The sequence below is a fragment of the Bubalus kerabau genome, chromosome X (assembly GCF_029407905.1).
Source record: "Bubalus kerabau isolate K-KA32 ecotype Philippines breed swamp buffalo chromosome X, PCC_UOA_SB_1v2, whole genome shotgun sequence".
NCBI classification, from domain to species: Eukaryota; Metazoa; Chordata; class Mammalia; order Artiodactyla; family Bovidae; genus Bubalus; species Bubalus kerabau.
In genome coordinates this window covers 24,540,018-24,553,694 of record NC_073647.1, presented here as the reverse complement: position 1 = coordinate 24,553,694, position 13,677 = coordinate 24,540,018, and positions in this window count along the sequence as shown.

Genomic DNA, 13,677 nt, shown 5'->3' with positions numbered 1-13,677 from the left:
CTGAAGTGACTTCGCAGCAGCAGCAGCAAGGGCTTCCCTGATAGCTCAGTTGGTAAAGAATCCGCCTGCAATGCAGGAGACCCCGGTTCGATTCCTGGGTCAGGAAGATCCACTGGAGAAGGGATAGGCTACCCACTCGAGTATTCTTGGGCTTCCCTTGTGGCTCAGCTGATAAAGAATCCACCTGCAATGCGAGAGACCTGGATTCGATCCCTGGGTTGGGAAGATCCCCTGAAGAAGGGAAAGGCTACCCACTCCAGTATTCTGGCCTGGAGAACTCCATGGACTGTATAGCCCATGGGGTCACAAAGAGTCGGACACAACTGAGTGACTTTCACTTTCGCTCACCTAACAACTCCTGATAGAGTGCCTGATAAATTTCAAGTGCTGGTGAGAGAGGACTTAGTGAGCTAAGCGGGGGTTGGGGATGGGGATGGGGTGTGTCCCAGCCTTTTGGGGGGAAAACAACTTCAACAGGGCTCAGAAAGCTCACAAAACAGGAGAGGCATGATACAGAAAGAGTTCCTAGAGGTACTGAATCTTAAAGAAGGACTAAGTGCTCCCTAGATGAAAAGAGCTGGGAAAGACATTCTAGGCAGACAAGACAGAGAAGGAAAAGCATGTTTCTATTGAAGACCATGTGCAGATCAGTATGGTTGGGGTGTTAAGTGTTTAGATGTGTGAACTGAAGGAGAGGGAGGGACCAAGAATGACTCCCAAAGAGGGACTTCCCTGGTGGTCTAGATCCCACATGCCCCAACTAAAAAAAGATCCCGTGTGCCACACCAAAGATCAAAGATCATGTGTGCCAAATAAATAAATGCTTTTTTTTTTTTTTTAAGAAAAAAAAAAAAGAATGACTCCCAAAGAAATTGACCATCACACATTGCTGGTGGGGTAGTAAAATGGCAGAGGGCATGGAGAGTGACTACTAATGAATATGAGTGTCATTAAATGATGCAGAGAAAACAGGTGGCAGAACACATTTAAGAGGGACTGGTGCCTATGGGACCTCCAGGTACGTATGTCCAGTAGCCAGGAAGGTGGTGTGTCTCAGGCTCCTAGGAGATGGCGACTTTGGAGTCATCAACTTGGTCATCAATGGTCACTGATGTTATGGGAAAGGATGCCATCACTTAGGAAGAAAGTGTAGTGTGTGAGGGCTCTGGGCCAAGGAAAAATCCCTGGAGAATACTGACATTTAGGGGATAGTAGAGAAAGAAGAGTTCATGCAGGAGCCAAAAGAAGAGCCTCAGGAAGATTTGAGGAGAAGCAGCCAAGTGGGAGGAGGGATTGTCATGAGATCCCAGGGCATTAAGATAAAAGATCCAATTTAAATACTATTATATAATTAAGTCTTTGCCCACATTCCTAGTACCATTCTATACCGACCCTGCTTTGCATGTATGGGTAAGATGAATTTCGTGCAATGATCAATTCTCTGTAATTAAAAAGTTCCCTTTAACAAGAGAATTTTTTCCAACAGGAACATTTTTTAATCCCCTCCCCAACCCTTTGCTACAAAATGCATTTACAGGCAGACCTTGGATATATTGTGGGTTTGACTGCAGACCATGATAATAAATCAAATCTCACAATAAAATGGGTCATGTGAATTTCTTGGTTTCCTGGCAGATGTAAAATTTATATTTACACTCTACCATAGTCTATTAAGTGTTCAATAACTGTATGTCTGAAAAAACAATGTATATGCCTTAATTTTAAAGTACCTTGTTGCTAAAAATTGCTAACCATCATCTGAGCCTTCAGTGAGTCAGAGTATTAACATCAGAGACCACTGATCACAGTTCACCATAACAAATAGAATAACAATTAAAAAGTTTGAAATATTTCCAGAATTAACAAAATGTGACACTGAGACATGATGTGAGCAAATGCTGTTGGGAAAATGGTGCCGACAGACTTGTTCGATGCAGGCTGGTCACAAACTTTCAATTTGTAAAAAACCCAGTATCTTCAAAGCACAATAAAGTGAAGCTCAACGAATAGAGTTCTGCCTGTATTCTCCTATTGCATATACAGTACATATTATAACGTCCTCTTTGGATAACTGTCCTGCTAATAAGAGACATTTCTAATTATTAAAATGTATACCAATAAATAAGCCACAAAGATATATTGTACACCACATGAAATACAGCCAATATTTATAATAACTTTATTTTTCTTAATATATATATTTTATTGAAGTATAGTTTACTTACAATGTTTCAGGTGCACAGCAAGGTGATTCAGTTATACATATACACATACATTATTTTTCAGATTATTTTCCATTATAGGTTATTATTATTAAGGAGATCTTCCCTGGTGGCTCAGATGGTAAAGCGTCCGCCCACAATGCGGGAGACCTGGGTTTGATCCCTGTATTGGGAAGATTCCCTGGAGAAGGAAATGGCACCCCACTCCAGTATTCTTGCCTGGAAAATCCCATGGACAGAGGACCCTGATAGGCTACAGTCCATGGGGTCGCAAAGAGTCGGACACGACTGAGGGACTTCACTTTCACTTTCACAGGTTATTAAGATATTGACTATAGTTCCCTGTGCTATACAGTAATCTTTGTTGCTTGTTGCATATCAATTTTTTTAAATTAGAAATCTAGCATTCTTTTCATACCAAGTCAAACAACTGGAATCAAAACATCACAAATGTTTTAGCTAGGTAAAAATTCATAAGTTTTCTAAAATGCATATTATACGTACTTTTTATATATGTGTATACAAAGGCTTTTGTACTACACTTAGAAAGAACATCAAAAAAAGCGAAACTGGAAAACATAAGTAAATGAAATGGGAACACTGAATATGAAATAGAAACAGTGAGACAAACTAGATAAAAGTAAAAGATCCTCATATAGTCCAGTTGTTTTTAAACATGGCTGCTGATTAGAAACATGTGCAGCTTTGAAGAAAAAACGACATACTTGGGCATTTATATTTTATTTTATATTCCAAGATAATTCTGATACACATCTGGATTTGAAAAAGTGATTACAGATTTTTCTATTAAATGGTAGTTTTGGTGGTCTAGAATATAATAACGTTAAGTGGAGTAAAATGTATAAAAATTTTGAATCACTATGTTGTACACCTGAAACTAACATTATATTGTAACTTAACTAAACCTCAGTAACAATTTTTAAAAAATACACAACAAATAAGCATCTTAGTCTCTCAAAACATGATTTAATTAAACTGCTAATGTATAAGCCATATGTCTGGTCACTGATATGAGTGGTGTGACTCCAGAGGCTTATCAACACATCACTTGCAGATGAGATTGGTTTTCACAAGAACATTATAAGTTTCTCTTTTACAAGTCCCGGTCCCTGGGACAGTTTCCCTGCTGCCCCTGCCCCTAGAAAGGCAGAGATCACCTCTCGAGGGCAGAATTAGTTCCTCCACACTCAGCAGCCCTGTTATTCCTGTAGGTCATCTTGGAAATAAGAGGAAGAGGCGTGGTCCCCAGAAAACTGAACAGTGACCTGTCACTGTGGACCCGGCACACATGCCCTAAGTTGCCTGACTCACGTTTTGACAGTGATATTGAACGCTGACATTTATTAAGTGCTAACTCTATGGCTGGCATAAGCCTTTAATCATCTCAGTTCAGTCGCTCAGCCGTGTCCGCCTCTTTGTGACCCCATGAATCACAGCACACCAGGCCTCCTTGTCCATCACCAACGCCTGGAGTTCACCCAAACTCATGTCCATCGAGTCGACAATGCCATCCAGCCATCTCATCCTCTGTCGTCCCCTTCTCCTCCTGCCCCCAATCCCTCCCAGCATCAGGGTCTTTTCCAATGAGTCAACTCTTCGCATGAGGTGGCCAAAGTATTGGAGTTTCAGCTTCAGCATCAGTCCTTCCGATGAACACCCAGGACTGATCTCCTTTAGGATGGACTGGTTGGACCTTCTTGCAGGCCAAGGGACTCTCAAGAGTCTTCTCCAACACCACAGTTCAAAAGCATCAATTCTTTGGTGCTCAGCTTTCTTCACAGTCCAACTCTCACATCCATACATGACCACTGGAAAAACCATAGCCTTGACTAGACGGACCTTTGTGGGCAAAGTAATGTCTCTGCTTTCCAATATGCTATCTAGGTTGGTCATAACTTTCCTTCCAAGGAGTAAGCATCTTTTAATTTCATGGCTGCAATCACCATCTGCAGTGATTTTGGAGCCCCCCCAAAATAAAGTCTGACACTGTTTCCACTATTTCCCCACCTATTTCCCATGAAGTGATGGGACCTGATGCCATGATCTTCGTTTTCTGAATGTTGAGCTTTAAGCCAACTTTTTCACTCTCCTCTTTCACTTTCATCAAGAGGCTTTTGAGTTCCTCTTCACTTTCTGCCATAAGGGTGCTGTCATCTACATATCTGAGGTGATTGATATTTCTCCCAGCAATCTTGATTCCAGCTTGTGCTTCTTCGAGCCCAGTGTATCTCATGATGTACTCTGCATATAAGTTAAATAAGCAGGGTGACAATATACAGCCTTGACATATTCCTTTTCCTATTTGGAACCAGTCTGTTGTTCCATGTCCAGTTCTAACTGTTGCTTCCTGACCTGCATATAGGTTTCTCAAGAGGCAGGTCAGGTGGTCTGGTATGCCCATCTCTTTCAGAATTTTCCACAGTTTATTGTGATCCACACAGTCAAAGGCTTTGGCATAGTCAATAAAGCAGAAATAGATGTTTTTCTGGAACTCTCTTGCTTTTTCCATGATCCAGCAGATTTTGGAAATTTGATCACTGGCTCCGCTGCCTATTCTAAAACCAGCTTGAACATTTGGAAGTTCACAGTTCACATATTGCTGAAGCCTGGCTTGCAGAATTTGGAGCATTACTTTACTAGCGTGTGAGATGAGTGCAATTGTGCGATAGTTTGAGCATTCTTTGGCATTGCCTTTCTTTGGGATTGGAATGAAAACTGCCCTTTTCCAGTCCTGTGGCCACTGCTGAGTTTTCCAAATGTGCTGGCATATTGAGTGCAGCACTTTCACAGCATCATCTTTCAGGATTTGAAGTAGCTCAACTGGAATTCCATCACCTCCACTAGCTTTGTTCGTAGTGATGCTTTCTAAGGCTCACTTGACTTCACATTCCAGGATGTCTGGCTCTAGGTCAGTGATCACACCATCGTGATTATCTGGGTCGTGAAGATCTTTTTTGTACAGTTCTTCTGTGTATTCTTGCCACCTCTTCTTAATATCTTCTGCTTCTCTTAGGTCCATACCATTTCTGTCCTTTATCGAGCCCATCTTTGCATGAAGTGTTCCCTTGGTATCTCTAATTTTCTTGAAGAGATCTCTAGTCTTTCTCATTCTATTGTTTCCCTCTATTTCTTTGCATTGATCGGTGAGGAAGGCTTTCTTATCGCTCCATCATTTAGTGTTGAAAAATAACCTTATAAATAGGGTTATCCTTCCCATTTCAAAGATAGGGGAAACACAAAGAGAAGTAAAGTGACTTGCCTGCTGCTGTCTAGCTAGAGCCTAGTAAGACTGGCAGCACTTGGCCTTAACTGTGATCTACCGCCTCTCAGGAGGGGCTTCCCTGGTAGCTCAGTGGTAAAGAATCTGTATCAATGCAGGAGATGCAGGTTTGATCCCTGGGTTGGGAAGACCCCTGGAGGAGGAAATGGCAACCCACTCCAGTATTCTTGCCTGGAAAATCCCTTAGACAGAGGACTCTGGCGGGTTACAGCCCATAGGGTCACAAAATGTGACACAACTGAGTGTGCATGTGTGCACACACACACACACACACACATCTGCCTCTCAGGAAGCAGAAGCACGAAGCAGCGCCGTGCAGGAGTAAAGTGAGTGAATTTGAGGTCAGCTGGTTAAGTCCAAGCTCTGTATCCTAACAGCTGGCTGTGCTACATTTGGCAACTTACGCACCCTCTCTGAGCCTCGGTTTTCTAATCTATACCAGGAGGATATGAATACTCGCTCTGCGAACCTCACCCGTTTGTTGGGATGATCAAATGAGATGTATTCTAAACGAAGGCTTAAAACGACAAAGCTCTGTGCAAACGCGAGTAGGTGATTCTATTATTTTCACAGAACCTCACTTGGCAGTGGACGCAGAGTAGGAGCCTAGCACCGCTGATGAGGGGATCTCAGCGATCCCAGTCCATGCTCTGGCGACATGATCTGCACTTTATTGTAACTCTGCTTGGGAATCTGTCCGAGACTTGTTCGGGACTTGTCAACTCTGTCTCCACAGCATCTGGCTCAGTCCCTGGCCCTGAGAGAAGCCTAGGACATGGTACTAGTTTGTGGGGGTAACAGTGGGAGCGGCAAGAGGAGGAGAGGCCCTAACAGCAGCACTTTGAAGGAGTCCCTTTCTGGGCGGCTACAGCACCAACCTGTGGCCAGCAGAGGGCAGCAGAGACCCTTCCGAAGCCCAGACCGTCTCAGCGCAAGCCCTGGTACCCCGCCAGGAATCCGTGCATCTCGGACCTTGCTTGAAATTTAGCCTCTCTCTAGGGAGGCCTGGTGTGCTGCAGTCCATGGGGTCGCAAAGAGTCGGACGCGACTGAGCGACTAGACTGAACTGAACCAAGGGGTGGAAATTGCGCTCCGTTTGACTAAAATGTTTTCCGACCCTTTAGCAGTTTGCGAATTTCGGCCTGAAACTAGGGCAACAGGAGTCGTTTTAGTCACCACGGCCATCCCCAACGTTCGCTGAGCCACCGCATCCATGAGTTCTGAAACTCTCCGTGGAGAGACAGCGGTGCTGCCCGCTTCCTTGCCACAGAGCTCCATGCATTTGACAAAAGGTATTATCAAATTTGGAAAGAGTTCCTGGCTTTTGAAGACTGAGAACTGAAAACTTCTGTTTTGGTTTGGTTTTTTAATAGTGTATTCAAAGTCCCTTAGAGAGAGCTGCCATCTACTTATTATTTTGATGTTCTATAGTTAATAGAAAGGCTCATAAGTCCGCATTGGGAGTCACTTAAAGTGGTTGAATGGATGGTAATTATTTTAGCTAACAATGGAAAGAAGAGCCCAGCATACTGGTAAAGTGGCCTGCTTCTGCTAATTGATGGGCCAGCCTTATTATTTTTTCCATTTGACACCAAAAGGCTGCTGGGACTAATGGCCTTTCAAGAGAAGGCAAAAGCTTTCTATTTATTTACCTTATTCTCTGGCTTTTACAGGGTCCCATTTTAATACCCCTTAATTACTCTATAGCAGTTGAGTGAAGGGGTTAAGAGTAATGGGCTTTGGAGTCAGACAAAACCGGGCTTGAATCCTGGCTCTAACAGCTGCCTGGTCTGGGCCACTTAAGCTACCACTATGAGCTTTAATTTCCTTATCTGTAAAATGGCAACACTAATTCCTGCCTGGAAGGGTTATTGTAAAGATTCAATGAGATGATGCAGCTAAAGCACTTAGCCCAGAGCAGGGACCGATGAGTGCTCAGTAAATCATAGCCCTTGTTATTACTCAAATATTGTAAGAATGCTAAAACACATCCATACGCAATTATGAATTCACATTGAGGATAGTAAGTGGCCATGATAAAATGCTCAAATCAAACCCTCATAAAGTAATGAGGTTCAGAGGGATGAGGTAATGCCCCCAAAGTTGGTCAGAAACTGCTAGAGATGGACCTTAAGTCCTGTCTGAGGCTAGAACTAAGTTTTCCATGTCAACTTTCTTCTGGAATGGCAATCAACTCTTCCCTCCAGCCTGAGATGTCTCAGAGCCCTGGTGTAAGGGGCTGCCCTGAGTCCCCTTGGACATCCATCCTAGAGCCCATGGCTCTAATTGAGGCTGACTCCCAGGAAGCCGAGTTATTTGCCTAAAGTCACACAGTTGGCTGAGCAAGGAGACCTGGAGAAAGAGTGGGAAATCCACTGTTCCTTAGCCTTGGCCCTGTAGTTCTGGAACATAGAGTATAATTAATATTCAAGGCATCCAGTCATTCATAAATATGGCACCGGGGATACAGTGATGATCAGGACAGACCCAGTTCGCTGTCTAGTGGGGAAGAAAGACAGGGGACAGTCACCTGGGATAAACATGGGGTGGCCAGTGCTCTGATGGCTCCCAGGGAGCCGTGGGAGCTCAGAGGACAGCTAATCCAGACTTGGGTGGAGGTGAGGGTGCGGCCAAGAGCAACATCAACTGGCCAGTGACACAGTGCTATTTGCATTCATTTTTTGACCAAACATTTACTGAATGAGGTCCCTGTGCCAGGCACTGTGCTAGACACGATAAAATACAGAGATTACTCAGGCCTGGGTATTGCCCTTCTGAAAATTGGCGCTTTCCATTAGGAAGTACGTGGTATGGTGCTTTTCAGTTTATACAGAATTATCAACTCCCTCACCTTCAGGAAACAGGTAACAATAAGTCTGAAAAATTTATTGGTTGGATTTCTGCCTGGTTAAAACATCTGTTGATTATTTGTTCTTTTTGCATCACAAAATGAGCTATTTGTGAGCAGGAAAGTGCACCCGAATTTCTGGAACTTCCTGCACAGTTATAGATTGTGATATTAACTAGTGGAGCCTTGAACACTGACCTTTGCCTTTTGAGGATGAAATCAAACTCAACATCAGTGATATTAAAGCAGACATGTTAGCACTGGGATTTGTCTTTTGGTTTTGGCTTCCATTTTTTAAATTCTAGTTTTATTCCATTTAGAACCATGACATTTTGCACCATAGGTTTGTTCTGAGTATATAAATTTTTTAACTGTATATAAATGGAATCTTGCTACTTCTTTTGGAATTCCAAAGTATTTCTCATTTTGGTAAAAAAGGCAATATACTCTCAGGGTACCAAACTCATCTGACCTAGAGTTGGAAATACTTCTAATTTTAATAATTCTAGAAGTTACTGACATAAAGTTAGTTAGAGTGGACAGATTACCATTGCAGTCAGGTTTGGGGATACAAAATCTTAGCAAAAGGGGTGGGAAGTTCTGAAAAATGTATTTCAATTATCTTCCTCAAAGTCCCTTTTCTGTCATTAGTAACTTGGATGCAAACTAACAGAAAATGAGAGTGTTATGCTATTTTGGCCTATGTTATTTCAATGTATTTCACTTTCCAACTTCACAAAGAATATATTCAGAGTGTTTCCAATGAAATCCTCTGCTGTTGCCTTCACAACATGACCAAATCATAACCAAAAAACTAGGTTTTTGTGCCATCTTGCAGGATCTTACTTCCCTGACCAGGGATCAAATACGGGGCCCCAGCAATGAAAGCTTGAGTTCTGACCACTGGACCACCAGGGAATGCCCTATAAATATATTCTAAGTGAATGATTCTTTAAGAAAATCTCTGTGGATGCAGGTCATTGTAGATTGTTTCATAGAGAGATTTTAGGTGCAAGGAAATGGTCAGCTCCTGCATTCTGATATTATGATGAGCTCTGTGGCTTGGTTTTCACCTTATCTGGAGAATTACAGATTCGGATCTGCAATCTGAAGATTCCAAATCTGCATTGACTATGGGGTTCGGGAGACAGCAACAAGTGTGCCCTGTTAGAGCATCAGTTCTCTCTTTCTTCTTTCTGGGACATCGTTTAAAAGTTCCCATGACTAAGAAAAATATTTTTTAGACTTTAAAATGTGATAGAAAGCCCATCACATGAAATTATCATCTTAACTGTTCTAAGTGTACAGTTCAGTGGTGTTAAGTATAGTCACAATGTTGTATTGCATATCTCCAGAACTTTCTATCTTGCAAAACTGAAATTGTATCCATTAAACAACTCCCCATTCCTTCTCCCATCTCTAACAGGTTTTGTCAAGGGACCATCACCAATCCTTTATGGGTCAGTGTTCTCACTAAAGGGAGTAATTGTTGCAGAAACTGTTCTCTCCCTCTCCCTGCCCACTACTTGGGAACAAAAGAAAGATTCTGAAGTAGTGATGTTTTATCTTTTGTTAACTCAGATCTCAAAGCTGAGTTCTGTTTCCCACCATCATTGCCCACAAGAGCTAGGAGCAGAAGTTTTGAGACCTTGAAATGCAGGGGTTTTGTAAAAATAAAAACTTAATTCTTTTTAAAAAAATTGAAATGGCAACCCACCCCCGTATTCTTGCCTGAGAAATCCCATAGACAGAGGAGCCTGGTGAGTTACAGTCCATGGGGTCACAAAAGAGTTGGACATAACTTAGCCACTAAGCAATAACCAAGGGAAAAGTTGCAGAGATCCCTCTGGGCTAATAGAGCATTTTCCTTAAAAAGGGGAGAGCTGGTTTGGAATTCCAGCTCTGAAGAATTTCAGGCTGTGTGACTACTACAGACTGAATGTGTAGCCCCAAATTTATATGTTTTGACCTAACCCCCAATGTGGTATTAGGAGATGAAGCCTTTGAGAGATTAGGAGGTCATGAGGGTGGAGCACTCATGAATGAGATCAGTGCCCTTATGTAAGAGACCCCAGAAAACACCCTCACCCCTTCCCTTACCTGACAACACACCAAAAAGATGACTGTTCAATGCAGAGTACATCATGAGAAACGCTGGACTGGAAGAAGCACAAGCTGGAATCAAGACTGCTCAGAGAAATATCAATAACCTCAGATATGCAGATGATACCACCCTTATGGCAGAAAGTGAAGAGGAACTAAAAAGCCTCTTGATGAAAGTGAAAGAGGAGAGTGAAAAAGTTGGCTTAAAGCTCAACATTCAGAAAACTAAGATCATGGCATCTGGTCCCATCACTTCATGGGAAATAGATGGGGAAATAGTGGAAACAGTGTCAGACTTTATTTTGGGGGGCTCCAAAATCACTGCAGATGGTGATTGCAGCCATGAAATTAAAAGATGCTTACTCCTTGGAAGGAAAGTTATGACCAACCTAGATAGCATATTCAAAAGCAGAGACATTACTTTGCCAACAAAGGTCTATCTAGTCAAGGCTGTGGTTTTTCCAGTGGTCATGTATGGATGTGAGAGTTGGACTGTGAAGAAGGCTGAGTGCCAAAGAATTGATGCTTTTGAACTGTGGTGATGGAGAAGACTCTTGAGAGTCCCTTGGACTGCAAGAAGGTCCAACCAGTCCATTCTAAAGGAGACCAGTCCTGGGTGTTCTTCTGAAGGACTGATGCTGAAGCTGAAACTCCAATACTTTGGCCACCTCATGCGAAGAGTTGACTCATTGGAAAAGACCCTGATGCTGGGAGGGATTGGGGGCAGGAGGAGAAGGGGACGACAGAGGATGAGATGGCTGGATGGCATCACTGACTCGATGGACATGAATTTGAGTGAACTCCGGGAGTTGGTGATGGACAGGGAGGCCTGGCGTGCTGGGATTCATGGGGTCGCAAAGAGTTGGACACGACTGAGCAAATGAACTGAACTGAACCAGGAAGCAGGTTCCCACCAGACACCAAATCTACCTGTACCTTGATCTTGGACTTCCCAGCTGTGAGAAATAAGTTTCTGTTAAGCGACCTGTACGTGAGTGCTCAGTTGTGTCCGACTCTTTGTGACCCCATGGACTGTAGCCCACCAGGCTCTTCTGTCCATGAGATTCTCCAGGCAAGAATACTGGAGTGGGTTGCCATTTCCTACTCCAGGGGATCTTCACATTTTGAAAAAAACAAATGGGTTACAAAATTATTTTCAATTATGTCAAACTAGAGAAACAGTTACGGAAAGGGCAGAGATTATTGTTTATATGGGAGAAAGATGTGATCCAAAGATAGCTACTTAGTTTTATCTCTCGACGGGTTACTTTGTTTTCTGTGTTACACTTGATTTTTAGAATGGTAAACTGCTTCTACACAAGTCTCAACTGGCTTGGCAAACATCCTTATTTGGAATTCTTGAAAGAGTTTTTGCTTCCTGAAAAAAGGAAATTGTTACCTTCTGTTGCTTTTTTATTGGAGGTATCATTCAAGTGAGTTTCCAGCCCATTGGAAACAATTCCCATTCTTTAAGATCATAAAGTTCAGGAATGGGTGTGTTTGTGGGGGAGGGGTCGCAGCCAGTGAGTCAGAGTGGATCAAGCTATTTGTCAGTTTCTCAAAACTGTAGAGAAAAATGTGTTTATGGACTCTAGCCCTATTGGGCCCGACTTTCCAGTTTCAAACCTTGATCCACCTGATTCCACCCCTTCCCCAGCTAGCTAGCATCTCCTAAGATTATCAACTGGGAGTGTAGATTAAGCCCCACAGATAATACATGGGGCCAGCTTGTCTATGTGTATGCAGTCAGCAAGAGTGAAATGCCAAAGGTAGTCAAAGAAATGCTTTTCAAGTTAGCTTTTTGGAAGTGAGGGGGAAAGTAAGGATGGTTCTAGACAGATGATCTGGGCAGGGATTTACTTGTATCAGAAGAGCTGGGGTCTTTCAGAGACAGGAGGCCTTTTCTTTCCTCTTTGTTAATATGGGAAAATTGACTACTGCTTTCAGCTTTATACGAGAGAACTTCCAAGCTGAGGGATTTTGGGGGAAATAACATCAGATTACCCAGCTTACACCAAATGCCAGCCCTCTTGGATTCATTTCTTTTTTTCCCCTAAATAGCATAATTAAGAGTTCAATTCTGATGGTACATGTTACCTTCTAACAGACGACTCTTTCTACAGTGACCAAGATAAACACCCTTGTATAATGATGCATTGCAAGTGCTAGAGTCAGCCTCCACCCAGAATTTTCCCAACCATCACCTAAAAAAGAACAGCACTTTCGAAGGAAAATAACTTTGAAGGAAAATGTACTGGCTTTTTTTTTTCCTCTTAGTAAATCTCAGAAACGCATGTAACACATTGGAAAAACTGATTGAGACAAGAGAATTACTCTATTACTACCAAGGTTACTGATTCACTCATGTAAAAGCTGTGGTCTATTTACATGGCAGATGGGAGAACTAAATATCTAAGAGCCACCTTGATGGTAACCCTTGGTAAGTATTATGGAGAGAAAAGAGCCCTGAGATCAGACCTGGGATCCAGCCTGGGCTACGTGACCTTGGGCAGGTCATTGGCCAACTCTGAGCCTTGGTACCCACACATATTACGTAAAGGTAATCATGTCAATCGCAGAGTTGCTATCAAGTTTGCATGAGATCATGGATGTGAAAGAATTTAGAATTAAAAATAGCTTAATCCAGAATTTTCGCTTTATTATTAACCCTTTGAGCTATGGGAACAGGGGGTGTATGTGTGGGGAATGCTGAGGGCAGGGATACCGGGATTGTCAGAGCTAAGTACCAAGCTCATGCTGGACTGTGAGCTGTCTACCAGATTGGAGAGATGGAAGAATTTGGAGAAATTGGTCATTTCATCCAGAACAATCAGCAGGGAGGTCCTGCTGCCTGGTCTTGGACCCATGTGGGTTTCCACCCGGGTAGCTCCAGTGGTTCTCTGCTGAAAAGAAAGTTACTGTTTTCTCGATGTCACTGACAGGGGAAGAGTTACAGGAAAGACCCCGTGGTGACGGCAGTCAGGCGGGCCCCTGTGTAAGGCTGTCAGGTGCAGACGAGCACACGTGGGGTGCGGAGACCCAAGGTCCTCCTTGGAGTGAGGGCAGCCAAGAAGTCCTGGAGCTCATCTAAGAATGCTCTGGATACAGAACTTACTCTAGGCCTGGCTTGGGATGGGACAGTTTGCTTACTAATTTGCGAGTTACTTGTCAGATTGCTCAGTGATTAGAATCACTTTTTGGGA